Source organism: Pleurodeles waltl, unplaced genomic scaffold (genome assembly GCF_031143425.1).
Source record: "Pleurodeles waltl isolate 20211129_DDA unplaced genomic scaffold, aPleWal1.hap1.20221129 scaffold_39, whole genome shotgun sequence".
Taxonomy (NCBI): domain Eukaryota; kingdom Metazoa; phylum Chordata; class Amphibia; order Caudata; family Salamandridae; genus Pleurodeles; species Pleurodeles waltl.
In genome coordinates this window covers 5,202,809-5,225,171 of record NW_027150097.1, presented here as the reverse complement: position 1 = coordinate 5,225,171, position 22,363 = coordinate 5,202,809, and the positions used below count along the sequence as shown (strand labels likewise).

The following is a 22,363-nucleotide window of genomic DNA, read 5'->3' as shown; positions in this document are numbered from 1 at the left end:
GCGTGTCGTCAAGGAAGCAGCTGGAAGATAACTGGAGAGGGGTCTGTGGGGCCATCAGTCTGGTGAGGAAACCCAGGAGTCAAGGGGTGTCCTGGGGGAGGGGCGTGGCTTTGTCTGGCTCAAGGGGAGGGGTTAGTAATAGTCAATGCAGGGACTGCTGCTGTCCTCCGTGTCCTGGGCTCTGTGTATGTGTAGAAGTTCTAAGGTTGTAAATAATGAGACCTGACAGGTTGTGGCAGAAATGATGACTTCTGGTCATTCCTTCTCTTTTGTCAGAAGTGAGGTGTCTGTTACCCCAATTGATTGTGTACTACTGAGAAGAACAATATAACTCTCAGTGTACGGAATGCAGTGTGACCTTGGGAGACACCTCACATACACTGAGCTGTATGAAGAGGTCACAGTTTCCATATGGTCTACCGGTTAGGATTCCTGGTTCTCACCCAGGCAGCCCGGGTTCGACTCCCGGTATGGGAAATCCATTTTTTTTTTCACTACTCAGACATTTTAATCTTTCTCAGTTTTTTTCTATAAACCTAAATGCACCTAAAGTCTTAATAAATGTCACTTGCTTTGTCTTCTGCTTCCATCTAATGCCGTCAGAGGTTTACACCGACCCCCAAATCTACTGCCCTCTCTCCCCAGCCCTTGACCTGTACATTAATACTATGAAGGGTTATTCCTTGTTTTTCTTTTATTGCACAACAAAAAGTACAGATTATATAATGAGACCAGGGCACGGAGAAAAGAAGGCAGCAATTGACTGTGGTCCCACCACGGGAAATTCGCATTTTATTACCTGCCCCGTCCATACTGTGGGTTCATCATTTGTTTTATGACATGATTCCCCTGCTGTGTTGTTTCTAGTATAAGACTTGAGCACTTTATGTGTTTTATATCATCTGTGATATTGCAGCTGCTGTTTGCAGTGTCCACATTTTGCAACCAATGGCACGTGATGCTACACACAGGTGTTGTCTACGTCCTGTGTCTGTGTGGACACCTCTCTACTCTGGCTACACAACAGTAAGATGCACAGTGTGGACCTGACTCCACGTGGCCTTCACACCGGATAACTTACAAAGAGAGAGAAACTTACGGAAATGTACGGTGTGAAAGAACGACTTTACCAAAGTGTTAATGTATGAAATTGCCCTTTGCTTTTTTTTTGTGAGTTGCAAATGGTAACCTTTGACTAAAGCAAGTACCCAAAAATAAACAGTTTTCAGCTGGACTCATATGACTTGCATTTGCAGTGGAAGATCTGCCTGGAGCAGTATATGAGTGTGAAAAGGTATCTAGTTTTGTCTTGAAATACCAGAGACTTCGGCGCTCTCCACCTTTCTCCTTCGACATCACATCCTGATGCTGAACAGTATTAGCACATAAATGAATAAAAAACTGGCTGACGTGTACATGCACATGTGTGCATATGTACCACGGTGCTATAGTCTGATGACATATATATGCCAGTCTGTGGGGTCAAAGGGCAGTCAGAAGTTACTGGGCCACAGTTGTATCAATGAGGACTGTGTACTTCCTGTGCCCTGAGGCATTCGTACTCTGGTCCTTCAAACTAGGGTGGAAGCCCCCCTTTAGCACATGACTCTCAGAATAACAAGTCAGAGCAGACATTAGTGTAACTGGGTACTCACACTTGTGAAAGGCGCAAGTGCAAGTAGTGAACTGCAACCTGACCTCACAGCATACACTTTAGACTTCCTTTGTAAACACACACACATATTTTCAGTCTAACTTGTTTACATTTTACATCAATAAATATGGTAATATTTGTACTTGAAATGTTTAATTTGCCTACCTTTGGCGCATATTCCTAGTACCTTATATTTTAACTTTTCTCCATTCGGGTGTATACAATTGGTATAATGTCAGAAAGGGAGAAGACGACCGAGAATGCCTAAGAATGTGCGCTTACATGCTTTTAAGAACATATGTCTGGTGTTGTGACAAAACAGCAGTGACCACTTCAGCTCAGCACTTGCTTCTTCCTCTGCTGTCCCAAAATACTGTGGAATTACTAGTCTCTGCGCCTCTGACAAGGCTGCTGACATCCAATTGATGATTCGTAGGCTTGTGGGCTGTGAGTGCTTTGGCTGTGCTGCCCCCTGGCGGTCACTCTGTGAAGATGCAGGTACCTGGGAACAACCCAGACTACTTCTGAGCTGCTTCTTCTTTGTGTGAACCAATCCAGTGTCAGGACTGGAGTCGGTGCTGTTAGTAGATAGGTAGATAGAGAAGGAGTATAACTCGAGCCCCAGGAGGGCAGCCTGGAGCCTATGACAGGTGCAGGGGAGTGTCGTCAAGGAAGCAGCTGGAAGATAACTGGAGAGGGGTCTGTGGGGCCATCAGTCTGGTGAGGAAACCCAGGAGTCAAGGGGTGTCCTGGGGGAGGGGCGTGGCTTTGTCTGGCTCAAGGGGAGGGGTTAGTAATAGTCAATGCAGGGACTGCTGCTGTCCTCCGTGTCCTGGGCTCTGTGTATGTGTAGAAGTTCTAAGGTTGTAAATAATGAGACCTGACAGGTTGTGGCAGAAATGATGACTTCTGGTCATTCCTTCTCTTTTGTCAGAAGTGAGGTGTCTGTTACCCCAATTGATTGTGTACTACTGAGAAGAACAATATAACTCTCAGTGTACGGAATGCATTGTGACCTTGGGAGACACCTCACATACACTGAGCTGTATGAAGAGGTCACAGTTCCCATATGGTCTAGCGGTTAGGATTCCTGGTTTTCAACCAGGTGGCCCGGGTTCGACTCCCTGTATGGGAAATCCATTTTTTTTTCACTACTCAGACATTTTAATCTTTCTCAGTTTTTTTCTATAAACCTAAATGCACCTAAAGTCTTAATAAATGTCACTTGCTTTGTCTTCTGCTTCCATCTAATGCCGTCAGAAGTTTACACCGACCCCCAAATCTACTGCCCTCTCTCCCCAGCCCTTGACCTGTACCTTAATACTATGAAGGGTTATTCCTTGTTTTTCTTTTATTGCACAACAAAAAGTACAGATTATATAATGAGACCAGGGCACGGAGAAAAGAAGGCAGCAATTGACTGTGGTCCCACCATGGGAAATTCGCATTTTATTACCTGCCCCGTCCATACTGTGGGTTCATCATTTGTTTTATGACATGATTCCCCTGCTGTGTTGTTTCTAGTATAAGACTTGAGCACTTGATGTGTTTTATATCATCTGTGATATTGCAGCTGCTGTTTGCAGTGTCCACATTTTGCAACCAATGGCACGTGATGCTACACACAGGTGTTGTCTACGTCCTGTGTCTGTGTGGACACCTCTCTACTCTGGCTACACAACAGTAAGATGCACAGTGTGGACCTGACTCCACGCGGCCTTCACACCGGATAACTTACAAGGAGAGAGAAACTTACGGAAATGTACGGTGTGAAAGAACGACTTTACCAAAGTGTTAATGTATGAATTTGCCGTTTGCTTTTTTTTTGTGAGTTGCAAATGGTAACCTTTGACTAAAGCAAGTACCCAAAAATAAACAGTTTTCAGCTGGACTCATATGACTTGCATTTGCAGTGGAAGATCTGCCTGGAGCAGTATATGAGTGTGAAAAGGTCTCTAGTTTTGTCTTGAAATACCAGAGACTTCGGCGTTCTCCACCTTTCTCCTTCGACATCACATCCTGATGCTGAACAGTATTAGCACATAAATGAATAAAGAACTGGCTGACGTGTACATGCACATGTGTGCATATGTACCACGGTGCTGTAGTCTGATGACATATATGTGCCAGTCTGTGGGGTCAAAGGGCAGTCAGAAGTTACTGGGCCACAGTTGTATCAATGAGGACTGTGTACTTCCTGTGCCCTGGGGCATTCGTACTCTGGTCCTTCAAACTAGGGTGGAAGCCCCCCTTTAGCACATGACTCTCAGAATAACAAGTCAGAGTAGACATTAGTGTAACTGGGTACTCACGCTTGTGAAAGGCGCAAGTGCAAGTAGTGAACTGCAACCTGACCTCACAGCATACACTTTAGACTTCCTTTGTAAACACACACACATATTTTCAGTCTAACTTGTTTACATTTTACATCAATAAATATGGTAATATTTGTACTTGAAATGTTTAATTTGCCTACCTTTGGCGCATATTCCTAGTACCTTATATTTGAACTTTTCTCCATTCGGGTGTATACAATTGGTATAATGTCAGAAAGGGAGAAGACGACCGAGAATGCCTAAGAATGTGCGCTTACATGCTTTTAAGAACATATGTCTGGTGTTGTGACAAAACAGCAGTGACCACTTCAGCTCAGCACTTGCTTTTTCCTCTGCTGTCCCAAAATACTGTGGAATTACTAGTCTCTGCGCCTCTGACAAGGCTGCTGACATCCAATTGATGATTCGTAGGCTTGTGGGCTGTGAGTGCTTTGGCTGTGCTGCCCCCTGGCGGTCACTCTGTGAAGATGCAGGTACCTGGGAACAACCCAGACTACTTCTGAGCTGCTTCTTCTTTGTGTGAACCAATCCAGTGTCAGGACTGGAGTCGGTGCTGTTAGTAGATAGGTAGATAGAGAAGGAGTATAACTCGAGCCCCAGGAGGGCAGCCTGGAGCCAATGACAGGTGCAGGGGAGTGTCGTCAAGGAAGCAGCTGGAAGATAACTGGAGAGGGGTCTGTGGGGCCATCAGTCTGGTGAGGAAACCCAAGAGTCAAGGGGTGTCCTGGGGGAGGGGCGTGGCTTTGTCTGGCTCAAGGGGAGGGGTTAGTAATAGTCAATGCAGGGACTGCTGCTGTCCTCCGTGTCCTGGGCTCTGTGTATATGTAGAAGTTCTAAGGTTGTAAATAATGAGACCTGACAGGTTGTGGCAGAAATGATGACTTCTGGTCATTCCTTCTCTTTTGTCAGAAGTGAGGTGTCTGTTACCCCAATTGATTGTGTACTACTGAGAAGAACAATATAACTCTCAGTGTACAGAATGCAGTGTGACCTTGGGAGACACCTCACATACACTGAGCTGTATGAAGAGGTCACAGTTTCCATATGGTCTACCGGTTAGGATTCCTGGTTTTCACCCAGGCAGACCGGGTGCGACTCCCGGTATGGGAAATCCATTTTTTTTTTCACTACTCAGACATTTTAATCTTTCTCAGTTTTTTTCTATAAACCTAAATGCACCTAAAGTCTTAATAAATGTCACTTGCTTTGTCTTCTGCTTCCATCTAATGCCGTCAGAGGTTTACACCGACCCCCAAATCTACTGCCCTCTCTCCCCAGCCCTTGACCTGTACATTAATACTATGAAGGGTTATTCCTTGTTTTTCTTTTATTGCACAACAAAAAGTACAGATTATATAATGAGACCAGGGCACGGAGAAAAGAAGGCAGCAATTGACTGTGGTCCCACCATGGGAAATTCGCATTTTATTACCTGCCCCGTCCATACTGTGGGTTCATCATTTGTTTTATGACATGATTCCCCTGCTGTGTTGTTTCTAGTATAAGACTTGAGCACTTTATGTGTTTTATATCATCTGTGATATTGCAGCTGCTGTTTGCAGTGTCCACATTTTGCAACCAATGGCACGTGATGCTACACACAGGTGTTGTCTACGTCCTGTGTCTGTGTGGACACCTCTCTACTCTGGCTACACAACAGTAAGATGCACAGTGTGGACCTGACTCCACGTGGCCTTCACACCGGATAACTTACAAGGAGAGAGAAACTTACGGAAATGTACGGTGTGAAAGAACGACTTTACCAAAGTGTTAATGTATGAAATTGCCCTTTGCTTTTTTTTTGTGAGTTGCAAATGGTAACCTTTGACTAAAGCAAGTACCCAAAAATAAACAGTTTTCAGCTGGACTCATATGACTTGCATTTGCAGTGGAAGATCTGCCTGGAGCAGTATATGAGTGTGAAAAGGTCTCTAGTTTTGTCTTGAAATACCAGAGACTTCGGCGCTCTCCACCTTTCTCCTTCGACATCACATCCTGATGCTGAACAGTATTAGCACATAAATGAATAAAAAACTGGCTGACGTGTACATGCACATGTGTGCATATGTACCACGGTGCTGTAGTCTGATGACATATATGTGCCAGTCTGTGGGGTCAAAGGGCAGTCAGAAGTTACTGGGCCACAGTTGTATCAATGAGGACTGTGTACTTCCTGTGCCCTGGGGCATTCGTACTCTGGTCCTTCAAACTAGGGTGGAAGCCCCCCTTTAGCACATGACTCTCAGAATAACAAGTCAGAGCAGACATTAGTGTAACTGGGTACTCACGCTTGTGAAAGGCGCAAGTGCAAGTAGTGAACTGCAACCTGACCTCACAGCATACACTTTAGACTTCCTTTGTAAACACACACACATATTTTCAGTCTAACTTGTTTACATTTTACATCAATAAATATGGTAATATTTGTACTTGAAATGTTTAATTTGCCTACCTTTGGCGCATATTCCTAGTACCTTATATTTGAACTTTTCTCCATTCGGGTGTATACAATTGGTATAATGTCAGAAAGGGAGAAGACGACCGAGAATGCCTAAGAATGTGCGCTTACATGCTTTTAAGAACATATGTCTGGTGTTGTGACAAAACAGCAGTGACCACTTCAGCTCAGCACTTGCTTCTTCCTCTGCTGTCCCAAAATACTGTGGAATTACTAGTCTCTGCGCCTCTGACAAGGCTGCTGACATCCAATTGATGATTCGTAGGCTTGTGGGCTGTGAGTGCTTTGGCTGTGCTGCCCCCTGGCGGTCACTCTGTGAAGATGCAGGTACCTGGGAACAACCCAGACTACTTCTGAGCTGCTTCTTCTTTGTGTGAACCAATCCAGTGTCAGGACTGGAGTCGGTGCTGTTAGTAGATAGGTAGATAGAGAAGGAGTATAACTCGAGCCCCAGGAGGGCAGCCTGGAGCCTATGACAGGTGCAGGGGAGTGTTGTCAAGGAAGCAGCTGGAAGATAACTGGAGAGGGGTCTGTGGGGCCATCAGTCTGGTGAGGAAACCCAGGAGTCAAGGGGTGTCCTGGGGGAGGGGCGTGGCTTTGTCTGGCTCAAGGGGAGGGGTTAGTAATAGTCAATGCAGGGACTGCTGCTGTCCTCCGTGTCCTGGGCTCTGTGTATGTGTAGAAGTTCTAAGGTTGTAAATAATGAGACCTGACAGGTTGTGGCAGAAATGATGACTTCTGGTCATTCCTTCTCTTTTGTCAGAAGTGAGGTGTCTGTTACCCCAATTGATTGTGTACTACTGAGAAGAACAATATAACTCTCAGTGTACGGAATGCATTGTGACCTTGGGAGACACCTCACATAAACTGAGCTGTATGAAGAGGTCACAGTTCCCATATGGTCTAGCGGTTAGGATTCCTGGTTTTCGCCCAGGTGGCCCGGGTTCGACTCCCGGTATGGGAAATCCATTTTTTTTTCACTACTCAGACATTTTAATCTTTCTCAGTTTTTTTCTATAAACCTAAATGCACCTAAAGTCTTAATAAATGTCACTTGCTTTGTCTTCTGCTTCCATCTAATGCCGTCAGAAGTTTACACCGACCCCCAAATCTACTGCCCTCTCTCCCCAGCCCTTGACCTGTACATTAATACTATGAAGGGTTATTCCTTGTTTTTCTTTTATTGCACAACAAAAAGTACAGATTATATAATGAGACCAGGGCACGGAGAAAAGAAGGCAGCAATTGACTGTGGTCCCACCATGGGAAATTCGCATTTTATTACCTGCCCCGTCCATACTGTGGGTTCATCATTTGTTTTATGACATGATTCCCCTGCTGTGTTGTTTCTAGTATAAGACTTGAGCACTTTATGTGTTTTATATCATCTGTGATATTGCAGCTGCTGTTTGCAGTGTCCACATTTTGCAACCAATGGCACGTGATGCTACACACAGGTGTTGTCTACGTCCTGTGTCTGTGTGGACACCTCTCTACTCTGGCTACACAACAGTAAGATGCACAGTGTGGACCTGACTCCACGCGGCCTTCACACCGGATAACTTACAAGGAGAGAGAAACTTACGGAAATGTACGGTGTGAAAGAACGACTTTACCAAAGTGTTAATGTATGAAATTGCCCTTTGCTTTTTTTTTGTGAGTTGCAAATGGTAACCTTTGACTAAAGCAAGTACCCAAAAATAAACAGTTTTCAGCTGGACTCATATGACTTGCATTTGCAGTGGAAGATCTGCCTGGAGCAGTATATGAGTGTGAAAAGGTCTCTAGTTTTGTCTTGAAATACCAGAGACTTCGGCGCTCTCCACCTTTCTCCTTCGACATCACATCCTGATGCTGAACAGTATTAGCACATAAATGAATAAAAAACTGGCTGACGTGTACATGCACATGTGTGCAGATGTACCACGGTGCTGTAGTCTGATGACATATATGTGCCAGTCTGTGGGGTCAAAGGGCAGTCAGAAGTTACTGGGCCACAGTTGTATCAATGAGGACTGTGTACTTCCTGTGCCCTGGGGCATTCGTACTCTGGTCCTTCAAACTAGGGTGGAAGCCCCCCTTTAGCACATGACTCTCAGAATAACAAGTCACAGCAGACATTAGTGTAACTGGGTACTCACACTTGTGAAAGGCGCAAGTGCAAGTAGTGAACTGCAACCTGACCTCACAGCATACACTTTAGACATCCTTTGTAAACACACACACATATTTTCAGTCTAACTTGTTTACATTTTACATCAATAAATATGGTAATATTTGTACTTGAAATGTTTAATTTGCCTACCTTTGGCGCATATTCCTAGTACCTTATATTTGAACTTTTCTCCATTCGGGTGTATACAATTGGTATAATGTCAGAAAGGGAGAAGACGACCGAGAATGCCTAAGAATGTGTGCTTACATGCTTTTAAGAACATATGTCTGGTGTTGTGACAAAACAGCAGTGACCACTTCAGCTCAGCACTTGCTTTTTCCTCTGCTGTCCCAAAATACTGTGGAATTACTAGTCTCTGCGCCTCTGACAAGGCTGCTGACATCCAATTGATGATTCGTAGGCTTGTGGGCTGTGAGTGCTTTGGCTGTGCTGCCCCCTGGCGGTCACTCTGTGAAGATGCAGGTACCTGGGAACAACCCAGACTACTTCTGAGCTGCTTCTTCTTTGTGTGAACCAATCCAGTGTCAGGACTGGAGTCGGTGCTGTTAGTAGATAGGTAGATAGAGAAGGAGTATAACTCGAGCCCCAGGAGGGCAGCCTGGAGCCTATGACAGGTGCAGGGGAGTGTCGTCAAGGAAGCAGCTGGAAGATAACTGGAGAGGGGTCTGTGGGGCCATCAGTCTGGTGAGGAAACCCAGGAGTCAAGGGGTGTCCTGGGGGAGGGGCGTGGCTTTGTCTGGCTCAAGGGGAGGGGTTAGTAATAGTCAATGCAGGGACTGCTGCTGTCCTCCGTGTCCTGGGCTCTGTGTATGTGTAGAAGTTCTAAGGTTGTAAATAATGAGACCTGACAGGTTGTGGCAGAAATGATGACTTCTGGTCATTCCTTCTCTTTTGTCAGAAGTGAGGTGTCTGTTACCCCAATTGATTGTGTACTACTGAGAAGAACAATATAACTCTCAGTGTACGGAATGCATTGTGACCTTGGGAGACACCTCACATACACTGAGCTGTATGAAGAGGTCACAGTTCCCATATGGTCTAGCGGTTAGGATTCCTGGTTTTCACCCAGGCGGCCCGGGTTCGACTCCCGGTATGGGAAATCCATTTTTTTTTCACTACTCAGACATTTTAATCTTTCTCAGTTTTTTTCTATAAACCTAAATGCACCTAAAGTCTTAATAAATGTCACTTGCTTTGTCTTCTGCTTCCATCTAATGCCGTCAGAAGTTTACACCGACCCCCAAATCTACTGCCCTCTCTCCCCAGCCCTTGACCTGTACATTAATACTATGAAGGGTTATTCCTTGTTTTTCTTTTATTGCACAACAAAAAGTACAGATTATATAATGAGACCAGGGCACGGAGAAAAGAAGGCAGCAATTGACTGTGGTCCCACCATGGGAAATTCGCATTTTATTACCTGCCCCGTCCATACTGTGGGTTCATCATTTGTTTTATGACATGATTCCCCTGCTGTGTTGTTTCTAGTATAAGACTTGAGCACTTTATGTGTTTTATATCATCTGTGATATTGCAGCTGCTGTTTGCAGTGTCCACATTTTGCAACCAATGGCACGTGATGCCACACACAGGTGTTGTCTACGTCCTGTGTCTGTGTGGACACCTCTCTACTCTGGCTACACAACAGTAAGATGCACAGTGTGGACCTGACTCCACGCGGCCTTCACACCGGATAACTTACAAGGAGAGAGAAACTTACGGAAATGTACGGTGTGAAAGAACGACTTTACCAAAGTGTTAATGTATGAAATTGCCCTTTGATTTTTTTTTGTGAGTTGCAAATGGTAACCTTTGACTAAAGCAAGTACCCAAAAATAAACAGTTTTCAGCTGGACTCATATGACTTGCATTTGCAGTGGAAGATCTGCCTGGAGCAGTATATGAGTGTGAAAAGGTCTCTAGTTTTGTCTTGAAATACTAGAGACTTCGGCGCTCTCCACCTTTCTCCTTCGACATCACATCCTGATGCTGAACAGTATTAGCACATAAATGAATAAAAAACTGGCTGACGTGTACATGCACATGTGTGCATATGTACCACGGTGCTGTAGTCTGATGACATATATGTGCCAGTCTGTGGGGTCAAAGGGCAGTCAGAAGTTACTGGGCCACAGTTGTATCAATGAGGACTGTGTACTTCCTGTGCCCTGGGGCATTCGTACTCTGGTCCTTCAAACTAGGGTGGAAGCCCCCCTTTAGCACATGACTCTCAGAATAACAAGTCAGAGCAGACATTAGTGTAACTGGGTACTCACACTTGTGAAAGGCGCAAGTGCAAGTAGTGAACTGCAACCTGACCTCACAGCATACACTTTAGACATCCTTTGTAAACACACACACATATTTTCAGTCTAACTTGTTTACATTTTACATCAATAAATATGGTAATATTTGTACTTGAAATGTTTAATTTGCCTACCTTTGGCGCATATTCCTAGTACCTTATATTTGAACTTTTCTCCATTCGGGTGTATACAATTGGCATAATGTCAGAAAGGGAGAAGACGACCGAGAATGCCTAAGAATGTGCGCTTACATGCTTTTAAGAACATATGTCTGGTGTTGTGACAAAACAGCAGTGACCACTTCAGCTCAGCACTTGCTTTTTCCTCTGCTGTCCCAAAATACTGTGGAATTACTAGTCTCTGCGCCTCTGACAAGGCTGCTGACATCCAATTGATGATTCGTAGGCTTGTGGGCTGTGAGTGCTTTGGCTGTGCTGCCCCCTGGCGGTCACTCTGTGAAGATGCAGGTACCTGGGAACAACCCAGACTACTTCTGAGCTGCTTCTTCTTTGTGTGAACCAATCCAGTGTCAGGACTGGAGTCGGTGCTGTTAGTAGATAGAGAAGGAGTATAACTCGAGCCCCAGGAGGGCAGCCTGGAGCCTGTGACAGGTGCAGGGGAGTGTTGTCAAGGACGCAGCTGGAAGATAACTGGAGAGGGGTCTGTGGGGCCATCAGTCTGGTGAGGAATCCCAGGAGTCAAGGGGTGTCCTGGGGGAGGGGTGTGGCTTTGTCTGGCTCAAGGGGAGGGGTTAGTAATAGTCAATGCAGGGACTGCTGCTGTCCTCCATGTCCTGGGCTCTGTGTATGTCTAGAAGTTCTAAGGTTGTAAATAATGAGACCTGACAGGTTGTGGCAGAAATGGTGACTTCTGGTCATTCCTTCTCTTTTGTCAGAAGTGAGGTGTCTGTTACCCCAATTGATTGTGTACTACTGAGAAGAACAATATAACTCTCAGTGTACGGAATGCAGTGTGACCTTGGGAGACACCTCACATACACTGAGCTGTATGAAGAGGTCACAGTTCCTATATGGTCTAGCGGTTAGGATTCCTGGTTTTCACCCAGGCGGCCCGGGTTCGACTCCCGGTATGGGAAATCCATTTTTTTTTCACTACTCAGACATTTTAATCTTTCTCAGTTTTTTTCTATAAACCTAAATGCACCTAAAGTCTTAATAAATGTCACTTGCTTTGTCTTCTGCTTCCATCTAATGCCGTCAGAAGTTTACACCGACCCCCAAATCTACTGCCCTCTCTCCCCAGCCCTTGACCTGTACATTAATACTATGAAGGGTTATTCCTTGTTTTTCTTTTATTGCACAACAAAAAGTACAGATTATATAATGAGACCAGGGCACGGAGAAAAGAAGGCAGCAATTGACTGTGGTCCCACCATGGGAAATTCGCATTTTATTACCTGCCCCGTCCATACTGTGGGTTCATCATTTGTTTTATGACATGATTCCCCTGCTGTGTTGTTTCTAGTATAAGACTTGAGCACTTTATGTGTTTTATATCATCTGTGATATTGCAGCTGCTGTTTGCAGTGTCCACATTTTGCAACCAATGGCACGTGATGCTACACACAGGTGTTGTCCACGTCCTGTGTCTGTGTGGACACCTCTCTACTCTGGCTACACAACAGTAAGATGCACAGTGTGGACCTGACTCCACGTGGCCTTCACACCGGATAACTTACAAGGAGAGAGAAACTTACGGAAATGTACGGTGTGAAAGAACGACTTTACCAAAGTGTTAATGTATGAAATTGCCCTTTGCTTTTTTTTTGTGAGTTGCAAATGGTAACCTTTGACTAAAGCAAGTACCCAAAAATAAACAGTTTTCAGCTGGACTCATATGACTTGCATTTGCAGTGGAAGATCTGCCTGGAGCAGTATATGAGTGTGAAAAGGTCTCTAGTTTTGTCTTGAAATACCAGAGACTTCGGCGCTCTCCACCTTTCTCCTTCGACATCACATCCTGATGCTGAACAGTATTAGCACATAAATGAATAAAAAACTGGCTGACGTGTACATGCACATGTGTGCATATGTACCACGGTGCTATAGTCTGATGACATATATGTGCCAGTCTGTGGGGTCAAAGGGCAGTCAGAAGTTACTGGGCCACAGTTGTATCAATGAGGACTGTGTACTTCCTGTGCCCTGGGGCATTCGTACTCTTGTCCTTCAAACTAGGGTGGAAGCCCCCCTTTAGCACATGACTCTCAGAATAACAAGTCAGAGCAGACATTAGTGTAACTGGGTACTCACGCTTGTGAAAGGCGCAAGTGCAAGTAGTGAACTGCAACCTGACCTCACAGCATACACTTTAGACTTCCTTTGTAAACACACACACATATTTTCAGTCTAACTTGTTTACATTTTACATCAATAAATATGGTAATATTTGTACTTGAAATGTTTAATTTGCCTACCTTTGGCGCATATTCCTAGTACCTTATATTTGAACTTTTCTCCATTCGGGTGTATACAATTGGTATAATGTGAGAAAGGGAGAAGACGACCGAGAATGCCTAAGAATGTGCGCTTACATGCTTTTAAGAACATATGTCTGGTGTTGTGACAAAACAGCAGTGACCACTTCAGCTCAGCACTTGCTTCTTCCTCTGCTGTCCCAAAATACTGTGGAATTACTAGTCTCTGCGCCTCTGACAAGGCTGCTGACATCCAATTGATGATTCGTAGGCTTGTGGGCTGTGAGTGCTTTGGCTGTGCTGCCCCCTGGCGGTCACTCTGTGAAGATGCAGGTACCTGGGAACAACCCAGACTACTTCTGAGCTGCTTCTTCTTTGTGTGAACCAATCCAGTGTCAGGACTGGAGTCGGTGCTGTTAGTAGATAGGTAGATAGAGAAGGAGTATAACTCGAGCCCCAGGAGGGCAGCCTGGAGCCTATGACAGGTGCAGGGGAGTGTCGTCAAGGAAGCAGCTGGAAGATAACTGGAGAGGGGTCTGTGGGGCCATCAGTCTGGTGAGGAAACCCAGGAGTCAAGGGGTGTCCTGGGGGAGGGGCGTGGCTTTGTCTGGCTCAAGGGGAGGGGTTAGTAATAGTCAATGCAGGGACTGCTGCTGTCCTCCGTGTCCTGGGCTCTGTGTATGTGTAGAAGTTCTAAGGTTGTAAATAATGAGACCTGACAGGTTGTGGCAGAAATGATGACTTCTGGTCATTCCTTCTCTTTTGTCAGAAGTGAGGTGTCTGTTACCCCAATTGATTGTGTACTACTGAGAAGAACAATATAACTCTCAGTGTACGGAATGCATTGTGACCTTGGGAGACACCTCACATACACTGAGCTGTATGAAGAGGTCACAGTTCCCATATGGTCTAGCGGTTAGGATTCCTGGTTTTCACCCAGGTGGCCCGGGTTCGACTCCCGGTATGGGAAATCCATTTTTTTTTCACTACTCAGACATTTTAATCTTTCTCAGTTTTTTTCTATAAACCTAAATGCACCTAAAGTCTTAATAAATGTCACTTGCTTTGTCTTCTGCTTCCATCTAATGCCGTCAGAAGTTTACACCGACCCCCAAATCTACTGCCCTCTCTCCCCAGCCCTTGACCTGTACATTAATACTATGAAGGGTTATTCCTTGTTTTTCTTTTATTGCACAACAAAAAGTACAGATTATATAATGAGACCAGGGCACGGAGAAAAGAAGGCAGCAATTGACTGTGGTCCCACCATGGGAAATTCGCATTTTATTACCTGCCCCGTCCATACTGTGGGTTCATCATTTGTTTTATGACATGATTCCCCTGCTGTGTTGTTTCTAGTATAAGACTTGAGCACTTTATGTGTTTTATATCATCTGTGATATTGCAGCTGCTGTTTGCAGTGTCCACATTTTGCAACCAATGGCACGTGATGCTACACACAGGTGTTGTCTACGTCCTGTGTCTGTGTGGACACCTCTCTACTCTGGCTACACAACAGTAAGATGCACAGTGTGGACCTGACTCCACGCGGCCTTCACACCGGATAACTTACAAGGAGAGAGAAACTTACGGAAATGTACGGTGTGAAAGAACGACTTTACCAAAGTGTTAATGTATGAAATTGCCCTTTGCTTTTTTTTTGTGAGTTGCAAATGGTAACCTTTGACTAAAGCAAGTACCCAAAAATAAACAGTTTTCAGCTGGACTCATATGACTTGCATTTGCAGTGGAAGATCTGCCTGGAGCAGTATATGAGTGTGAAAAGGTCTCTAGTTTTGTCTTGAAATACCAGAGACTTCGGCGCTCTCCACCTTTCTCCTTCGACATCACATCCTGATGCTGAACAGTATTAGCACATAAATGAATAAAAAACTGGCTGACGTGTACATGCACATGTGTGCATATGTACCACGGTGCTATAGTCTGATGACATATATGTGCCAGTCAGTGGGGTCAAAGGGCAGTCAGAAGTTACTGGGCCACAGTTGTATCAATGAGGACTGTGTACTTCCTGTGCCCTGGGGCATTCGTACTCTGGTCCTTCAAACTAGGGTGGAAGCCCCCCTTTAGCACATGACTCTCAGAATAACAAGTCAGAGCAGACATTAGTGTAACTGGGTACTCACACTTGTGAAAGGCGCAAGTGCAAGTAGTGAACTGCAACCTGACCTCACAGCATACACTTTAGACATCCTTTGTAAACACACACACATATTTTCAGTCTAACTTGTTTACATTTTACATCAATAAATATGGTAATATTTGTACTTGAAATGTTTAATTTGCCTACCTTTGGCGCATATTCCTAGTACCTTATATTTTAACTTTTCTCCATTCGGGTGTATACAATTGGTATAATGTGAGAAAGGGAGAAGACGACCGAGAATGCCTAAGAATGTGCGCTTACATGCTTTTAAGAACATATGTCTGGTGTTGTGACAAAACAGCAGTGACCACTTCAGCTCAGCACTTGCTTCTTCCTCTGCTGTCCCAAAATACTGTGGAATTACTAGTCTCTGCGCCTCTGACAAGGCTGCTGACATCCAATTGATGATTCGTAAGCTTGTGGGCTGTGAGTGCTTTGGCTGTGCTGCCCCCTGGCGGTCACTCTGTGAAGATGCAGGTACCTGGGAACAACCCAGACTACTTCTGAGCTGCTTCTTCTTTGTGTGAACCAATCCAGTGTCAGGACTGGAGTCGGTGCTGTTAGTAGATAGAGAAGGAGTATAACTCGAGCCCCAGGAGGGCAGCCTGGAGCCTATGACAGCTGCAGGGGAGTGTCGTCAAGGAAGCAGCTGGAAGATAACTGGAGAGGGGTCTGTGGGGCCATCAGTCTGGTGAGGAAACCCAGGAGTCAAGGGGTGTCCTGGGGGAGGGGCGTGGCTTTGTCTGGCTCAAGGGGAGGGGTTAGTAATAGTCAATGCAGGGACTGCTGCTGTCCTCCGTGTCCTGGGCTCTGTGTATGTGTAGAAGTTCTAAGGTTGTAAATAATGAGACCTGACAGATTGTGGCAGAAATGATGACTTCTGGTCATTCCTTCTCTTTTGTCAGAAGTGAGGTGTCTGTTACCCCAATTGATTGTGTACTACTGAGAAGAACAATATAACTCTCAGTGTACGGAATGCAGTGTGACCTTGGGAGACACCTCACATACACTGAGCTGTATGAAGAGGTCACAGTTTCCATATGGTCTACCGTTTAGGATTCCTGGTTTTCACCCAGGCAGCCCGGGTTCGACTCCCGGTATGGGAAATCCATTTTGTTTTCACTACTCAGACATTTTAATCTTTCTCAGTTTTTTTCTATAAACCTAAATGCACCTAAAGTCTTAATAAATGTCACTTGCTTTGTCTTCTGCTTCCATCTAATGCCGTCAGAGGTTTACACCGACCCCCAAATCTACTGCCCTCTCTCCCCAGCCCTTGACCTGTACATTAATACTATGAAGGGTTATTCCTTGTTTTTCTTTTATTGCACAACAAAAAGTACAGATTATATAATGAGACCAGGGCACGGAGAAAAGAAGGCAGCAATTGACTGTGGTCCCACCATGGGAAATTCGCATTTTATTACCTGCCCCGTCCATACTGTGGGTTCATCATTTGTTTTATGACATGATTCCCCTGCTGTGTTGTTTCTAGTATAAGACTTGAGCACTTTATGTGTTTTATATCATCTGTGATATTGCAGCTGCTGTTTGCAGTGTCCACATTTTGCAACCAATGGCACGTGATGCTACACACAGGTGTTGTCTACGTCCTGTGTCTGTGTGGACACCTCTCTACTCTGGCTACACAACAGTAAGATGCACAGTGTGGACCTGACTCCACGCGGCCTTCACACCGGATAACTTACAAGGAGAGAGAAACTTACGGAAATGTACGGTGTGAAAGAACGACTTTACCAAAGTGTTAATGTATGAAATTGCCCTTTGCTTTTTTTTTGTGAGTTGCAAATGGTAACCTTTGACTAAAGCAAGTACCCAAAAATAAACAGTTTTCAGCTGGACTCATATGACTTGCATTTGCAGTGGAAGATCTGCCTGGAGCAGTATATGAGTGTGAAAAGGTCTCTAGTTTTGTCTTGAAATACTAGAGACTTCGGCGCTCTCCACCTTTCTCCTTCGACATCACATCCTGATGCTGAACAGTATTAGCACATAAATGAATAAAAAACTGGCTGACGTGTACATGCACATGTGTGCATATGTACCACGGTGCTGTAGTCTGATGACATATATGTGCCAGTCTGTGGGGTCAAAGGGCAGTCAGAAGTTACTGGGCCACAGTTGTATCAATGAGGACTGTGTACTTCCTGTGCCCTGGGGCATTCGTACTCTGGTCCTTCAAACTAGGGTGGAAGCCCCCCTTTAGCACATGACTCTCAGAATAACAAGTCAGAGCAGACATTAGTGTAACTGGGTACTCACACTTGTGAAAGGCGCAAGTGCAAGTAGTGAACTGCAACCTGACCTCACAGCATACACTTTAGACATCCTTTGTAAACACACACACATATTTTCAGTCTAACTTGTTTACATTTTACATCAATAAATATGGTAATATTTGTACTTGAAATGTTTAATTTGCCTACCTTTGGCGCATATTCCTAGTACCTTATATTTGAACTTTTCTCCATTCGGGTGTATACAATTGGTATAATGTCAGAAAGGGAGAAGACGACCGAGAATGCCTAAGAATGTGCGCTTACATGCTTTTAAGAACATATGTCTGGTGTTGTGACAAAACAGCAGTGACCACTTCAGCTCAGCACTTGCTTTTTCCTCTGCTGTCCCAAAATACTGTGGAATTACTAGTCTCTGCGCCTCTGACAAGGCTGCTGACATCCAATTGATGATTCGTAGGCTTGTGGGCTGTGAGTGCTTTGGCTGTGCTGCCCCCTGGCGGTCACTCTGTGAAGATGCAGGTACCTGGGAACAACCCAGACTACTTCTGAGCTGCTTCTTCTTTGTGTGAACCAATCCAGTGTCAGGACTGGAGTCGGTGCTGTTAGTAGATAGAGAAGGAGTATAACTCGAGCCCCAGGAGGGCAGCCTGGAGCCTGTGACAGGTGCAGGGGAGTGTTGTCAAGGACGCAGCTGGAAGATAACTGGAGAGGGGTCTGTGGGGCCATCAGTCTGGTGAGGAAACCCAGGAGTCAAGGGGTGTCCTGGGGGAGGGGTGTGGCTTTGTCTGGCTCAAGGGGAGGGGTTAGTAATAGTCAATGCAGGGACTGCTGCTGTCCTCCATGTCCTGGGCTCTGTGTATGTCTAGAAGTTCTAAGGTTGTAAATAATGAGACCTGACAGGTTGTGGCAGAAATGGTGACTTCTGGTCATTCCTTCTCTTTTGTCAGAAGTGAGGTGTCTGTTACCCCAATTGATTGTGTACTACTGAGAAGAACAATATAACTCTCAGTGTACGGAATGCATTGTGACCTTGGGAGACACCTCACATACACTGAGCTGTATGAAGAGGTCACAGTTCCCATATGGTCTAGCGGTTAGGATTCCTGGTTTTCACCCAGGCGGCCCGGGTTCGACTCCCGGTATGGGAAATCCATTTTTTTTTCACTACTCAGACATTTTAATCTTTCTCAGTTTTTTTCTATAAACCTAAATGCACCTAAAGTCTTAATAAATGTCACTTGCTTTGTCTTCTGCTTCCATCTAATGCCGTCAGAAGTTTACACCGACCCCCAAATCTACTGCCCTCTCTCCCCAGCCCTTGACCTGTACATTAATACTATGAAGGGTTATTCCTTGTTTTTCTTTTATTGCACAACAAAAAGTACAGATTATATAATGAGACCAGGGCACGGAGAAAAGAAGGCAGCAATTGACTGTGGTCCCACCATGGGAAATTCGCATTTTATTACCTGCCCCGTCCATACTGTGGGTTCATCATTTGTTTTATGACATGATTCCCCTGCTGTGTTGTTTCTAGTATAAGACTTGAGCACTTTATGTGTTTTATATCATCTGTGATATTGCAGCTGCTGTTTGCAGTGTCCACATTTTGCAACCAATGGCACGTGATGCTACACACAGGTGTTGTCTACGTCCTGTGTCTGTGTGGACACCTCTCTACTCTGGCTACACAACAGTAAGATGCACAGTGTGGACCTGACTCCACGCGGCCTTCACACCGGATAACTTACAAGGAGAGAGAAACTTACGGAAATGTACGGTGTGAAAGAACGACTTTACCAAAGTGTTAATGTATGAAATTGCCCTTTGCTTTTTTTTTGTGAGTTGCAAATGGTAACCTTTGACTAAAGCAAGTACCCAAAAATAAACAGTTTTCAGCTGGACTCATATGACTTGCATTTGCAGTGGAAGATCTGCCTGGAGCAGTATATGAGTGTGAAAAGGTCTCTAGTTTTGTCTTGAAATACTAGAGACTTCGGCGCTCTCCACCTTTCTCCTTCAACATCACATCCTGATGCTGAACAGTATTAGCACATAAATGAATAAAAAACTGGCTGACGTGTACATGCACATGTGTGCATATGTACCACGGTGCTGTAGTCTGATGACATATATGTGCCAGTCTGTGGGGTCAAAGGGCAGTCAGAAGTTACTGGGCCACAGTTGTATCAATGAGGACTGTGTACTTCCTGTGCCCTGGGGCATTCGTACTCTGGTCCTTCAAACTAGGGTGGAAGCCCCCCTTTAGCACATGACTCTCAGAATAACAAGTCAGAGCAGACATTAGTGTAACTGGGTACTCACACTTGTGAAAGGCGCAAGTGCAAGTAGTGAACTGCAACCTGACCTCACAGCATACACTTTAGACATCCTTTGTAAACACACACACATATTTTCAGTCTAACTTGTTTACATTTTACATCAATAAATATGGTAATATTTGTACTTGAAATGTTTAATTTGCCTACCTTTGGCGCATATTCCTAGTACCTTATATTTGAACTTTTCTCCATTCGGGTGTATACAATTGGTATAATGTCAGAAAGGGAGAAGACGACCGAGAATGCCTAAGAATGTGCGCTTACATGCTTTTAAGAACATATGTCTGGTGTTGTGACAAAACAGCAGTGACCACTTCAGCTCAGCACTTGCTTTTTCCTCTGCTGTCCCAAAATACTGTGGAATTACTAGTCTCTGCGCCTCTGACAAGGCTGCTGACATCCAATTGATGATTCGTAGGCTTGTGGGCTGTGAGTGCTTTGGCTGTGCTGCCCCCTGGCGGTCACTCTGTGAAGATGCAGGTACCTGGGAACAACCCAGACTACTTCTGAGCTGCTTCTTCTTTGTGTGAACCAATCCAGTGTCAGGACTGGAGTCGGTGCTGTTAGTAGATAGAGAAGGAGTATAACTCGAGCCCCAGGAGGGCAGCCTGGAGCCTGTGACAGGTGCAGGGGAGTGTTGTCAAGGACGCAGCTGGAAGATAACTGGAGAGGGGTCTGTGGGGCCATCAGTCTGGTGAGGAAACCCAGGAGTCAAGGGGTGTCCTGGGGGAGGGGTGTGGCTTTGTCTGGCTCAAGGGGAGGGGTTAGTAATAGTCAATGCAGGGACTGCTGCTGTCCTCCATGTCCTGGGCTCTGTGTATGTCTAGAAGTTCTAAGGTTGTAAATAATGAGACCTGACAGGTTGTGGCAGAAATGGTGACTTCTGGTCATTCCTTCTCTTTTGTCAGAAGTGAGGTGTCTGTTACCCCAATTGATTGTGTACTACTGAGAAGAACAATATAACTCTCAGTGTACGGAATGCATTGTGACCTTGGGAGACACCTCACATACACTGAGCTGTATTAAGAGGTCACAGTTCCCATATGGTCTAGCGGTTAGGATTCCTGGTTTTCACCCAGGCGGCCCGGGTTCGACTCCCGGTATGGGAAATCCATTTATTTTTCACTACTCAGACATTTTAATCTTTCTCAGTTTTTTTCTATAAACCTAAATGCACCTAAAGTCTTAATAAATGTCACTTGCTTTGTCTTCTGCTTCCATCTAATGCCGTCAGAAGTTTACACCGACCCCCAAATCTACTGCCCTCTCTCCCCAGCCCTTGACCTGTACATTAATACTATGAAGGGTTATTCCTTGTTTTTCTTTTATTGCACAACAAAAAGTACAGATTATATAATGAGACCAGGGCACGGAGAAAAGAAGGCAGCAATTGACTGTGGTCCCACCATGGGAAATTCGCATTTTATTACCTGCCCCGTCCATACTGTGGGTTCATCATTTGTTTTATGACATGATTCCCCTGCTGTGTTGTTTCTAGTATAAGACTTGAGCACTTTATGTGTTTTATATCATCTGTGATATTGCAGCTGCTGTTTGCAGTGTCCACATTTTGCAACCAATGGCACGTGATGCTACACACAGGTGTTGTCCACGTCCTGTGTCTGTGTGGACACCTCTCTACTCTGGCTACACAACAGTAAGATGCACAGTGTGGACCTGACTCCACGTGGCCTTCACACCGGATAACTTACAAGGAGAGAGAAACTTACGGAAATGTACGGTGTGAAAGAACGACTTTACCAAAGTGTTAATGTATGAAATTGCCCTTTGCTTTTTTTTTGTGAGTTGCAAATGGTAACCTTTGACTAAAGCAAGTACCCAAAAATAAACAGTTTTCAGCTGGACTCATATGACTTGCATTTGCAGTGGAAGATCTGCCTGGAGCAGTATATGAGTGTGAAAAGGTCTCTAGTTTTGTCTTGAAATACCAGAGACTTCGGCGCTCTCCACCTTTCTCCTTCGACATCACATCCTGATGCTGAACAGTATTAGCACATAAATGAATAAAAAACTGGCTGACGTGTACATGCACATGTGTGCATATGTACCACGGTGCTATAGTCTGATGACATATATGTGCCAGTCTGTGGGGTCAAAGGGCAGTCAGAAGTTACTGGGCCACAGTTGTATCAATGAGGACTGTGTACTTCCTGTGCCCTGGGGCATTCGTACTCTGGTCCTTCAAACTAGGGTGGAAGCCCCCCT

General features: G+C 44.9%; 7 non-coding genes across 7 annotated transcripts; all 7 read left to right on the top strand.

The window, feature by feature from the left end:
- Window positions 1-2,717: 2,717 nt before the first annotated feature.
- On the top strand, window positions 2,718-2,789 carry TRNAE-UUC (transfer RNA glutamic acid (anticodon UUC)). The gene has a single exon. It is a non-coding gene; the product is annotated as a tRNA-Glu (tRNA).
- Window positions 2,790-7,340: 4,551 nt separating this feature from the next.
- On the top strand, window positions 7,341-7,412 carry TRNAE-UUC (transfer RNA glutamic acid (anticodon UUC)). The gene has a single exon. It is a non-coding gene; the product is annotated as a tRNA-Glu (tRNA).
- Window positions 7,413-9,651: 2,239 nt separating this feature from the next.
- Window positions 9,652-9,723, top strand: TRNAE-UUC (transfer RNA glutamic acid (anticodon UUC)). Its single transcript has one exon. It is a non-coding gene; the product is annotated as a tRNA-Glu (tRNA).
- Window positions 9,724-11,954: 2,231 nt separating this feature from the next.
- TRNAE-UUC (transfer RNA glutamic acid (anticodon UUC)) lies at window positions 11,955-12,026 on the top strand. The gene has a single exon. It is a non-coding gene; the product is annotated as a tRNA-Glu (tRNA).
- A 2,239-nt stretch (window positions 12,027-14,265) lies between these two features.
- TRNAE-UUC (transfer RNA glutamic acid (anticodon UUC)) lies at window positions 14,266-14,337 on the top strand. The gene has a single exon. It is a non-coding gene; the product is annotated as a tRNA-Glu (tRNA).
- A 4,534-nt stretch (window positions 14,338-18,871) lies between these two features.
- On the top strand, window positions 18,872-18,943 carry TRNAE-UUC (transfer RNA glutamic acid (anticodon UUC)). The gene has a single exon. It is a non-coding gene; the product is annotated as a tRNA-Glu (tRNA).
- Window positions 18,944-21,174: 2,231 nt separating this feature from the next.
- On the top strand, window positions 21,175-21,246 carry TRNAE-UUC (transfer RNA glutamic acid (anticodon UUC)). Its single transcript has one exon. It is a non-coding gene; the product is annotated as a tRNA-Glu (tRNA).
- Window positions 21,247-22,363: the final 1,117 nt, after the last annotated feature.